The sequence below is a fragment of the Chrysochloris asiatica genome, unplaced genomic scaffold (assembly GCF_000296735.1).
Source record: "Chrysochloris asiatica unplaced genomic scaffold, ChrAsi1.0 scaffold00012, whole genome shotgun sequence".
In the NCBI taxonomy this organism is placed as follows: domain Eukaryota; kingdom Metazoa; phylum Chordata; class Mammalia; order Afrosoricida; family Chrysochloridae; genus Chrysochloris; species Chrysochloris asiatica.
This window is the reverse complement of record NW_006408530.1, coordinates 1,809,814-1,812,368: the sequence shown is the minus strand read 5'-3', so window position 1 is coordinate 1,812,368 and position 2,555 is coordinate 1,809,814.

The following is a 2,555-nucleotide window of genomic DNA, read 5'->3' as shown; positions in this document are numbered from 1 at the left end:
ATGTTAGGGTTTTCAAATAGCTTGAACCATCATCCTTATAATCAGTAGGCCAAAGTTTATCTTACTGGAACACACTAGGACTCTGTTATATTGTATAAAACAAAATAAATAAATGACTATAGAAAAATGCAACCAGAATAGAAGACTTAAAAATTTCTCAATCCAAAAGGACAAGCATAAAAAATGAAAATGACAATAAGGAATTAATTAATAAAATTAAGTAATATGAAAATTATTTTAGGCACATTTATATTACATATGTGTGTGTGTGTTTGTTATTGTTGTAAAGTGTCATGTCTGTTCTAACTCATAACAACCTGTATAGAATTTCCAAGGAGTGGCTGGTGTGTTTGAACCACTAACCTTGTGGTAATAGTCCAGTGTTTATCCTACAGCTCCGTACCAGGATATAGTTACCGCATAGATAGTATATATGTAACATTTGTTCAAATAGTCATAGAGCTAGTACTGATTTTAGTAATAGAAGAGTTTCTTCTGAAAAACTCAGCCTTTCACAGGTACAGTTGTAGGCTCTAGACAAAATCTAGAAAACAACTCGCTGAATGCACTGAATTGTTATCAAATATGATCATAAATAAGAAAAAAGCTAACCAAAGAAAGAAGTGCACTATATTGGGTAAGATTCACACTTTTATAAGTTTTTTTTTTTTTTTTGAGTTTAGTATATTCTCTATTTCCTGTTGCACAGGAGAGTTAAAACTCACACAAACATCATGGTCTTCTGTCTTATGAAACAAAAGATACTATTTATGGCTCCTAAAATGCATGAAAAATGAAAGAAATATCCAAAGAAGGATATAAGAACAAAAGGAGAAATCCTAAAAGTTTGTCTGTAAATGCCACCTAAATCCTTGACTGACCCCCAGTCTGTGCATGTATAAGAAACATTTCAAAGAGAAATGTCACAGCTGGAAGACTGAAACAATTGAACAAAGATTGCAGCATCTTTCAAGTATATGAGAATTGATTTTGAGTTCAGTCACGTTAACTGCATAATAAAAACAAAACAAAACAAAAAAACCCATTTCAAAAGAAGATAACAAAATCCAGAGATTCTACAACAAATTATCTAAAACATTCAGTATTCACTCAAAAATTGCTAGATATTCAAATAAACAGGATGATGTGAAAAGAAATGGGGTCAATAAAATATAACCTTACAATGACACTGATGCAAGAATTGATAATAGTTTAAAACAGCTATTATACATTTGTAAAGGCAATAAAAATTATGACCTCAATAAATACAAACATGACAATGTTGTCATAATGAATAAAAATAATTAAGCTAAAAAATAATGAAATAATATATTGATAAAACTCCAGTGTTTAGAAATAAAACAACATATATCTGAACAAACTATAGATTAAATAAATTACAAGGAAAATTAGAAATTATTTTAAACTGAACAATATTCTAAACATAAAAATTTAGGGATACATAAAGTAATAGAATCCTAATGAGGCACTGTAGGATAATTGCTAACCCTAAGATTGCTAACCATAAGGTTCAAACCCACTAGCTGTTCCTTGGGTATCCTATATAGGGTTACTATGGGTCAGAATCCATTTGATGGCACTTAACATCTACAACATTCAATAACAAAAATTAAAGCAAACCATTTGAAAGAAAAACAAACAGATTAACAAACCCAAAAGTTTTTTTCTTTAAAACTAATAAATTTATAAAATTCTTACTAAGAATGATAAAGAGAAGAAAAAGAAATATGTCTTATTGCTGTTGTAGGTAAGTTGTTGATTATTTTTGACTCCTAGTGTATGGTTTCCAGGTAGTAGCTGGTGAGTCTGAACCACTCACTTTGCAGTTCAAACTGACCTTGTGGCCCAGTGCTTATTCTACAGTGCCACATCAGTCTGCCATACCTTATTAGCATCAGGAATAAAAGAGAAATATCATTACATATTTGTGATGAATTTGTTTTGTATCAACTTGGATAGGTTAAAGTATAGCCCCCAAATTTCTTTCCTAGTATGTTTCTTTTGGGTGTGTGCCATAAAAGATATTCTTTAGTAAGAATTTCAGGACAAAAGGAAAGCAGTCTTTACGTTCTCTCAGTTATTCATTAACTAATCTAGATCTTGCTTGGAAGGAATTTTCCATACATACTCAAAGTTTTTAATCTGTTGAAAATAAATTAGGGATATTAACTTGTTTAGTCCTAACTAAAGTTGTAAGATTTCATATAAGATTCAACTTTCCTTAAGAAATGAAGGAGAAAGCTCATGCCTGTGTGGTTCTAACCTGCTTCTAACCTTTCCTTCCTGAATACTTACCAAGTATAATTTGTACTTGAAATTTGCTAAACTTCATATATTAAGAGAATTTCTCCCAAAAATCTATAGGTGCCAAAGATGGTAGAATTGTAAATATTGAAAACATAAACTGTCAACCTAGAATTTTATACCTCGTAAAAATATCCTTCAGGAATGATGGAAAAATGAATTTAAAAAAGATAAAATAACATGTTTGAGAATAAATGCTAAAACTATACAAGCTAAAAGAAAGGATAACA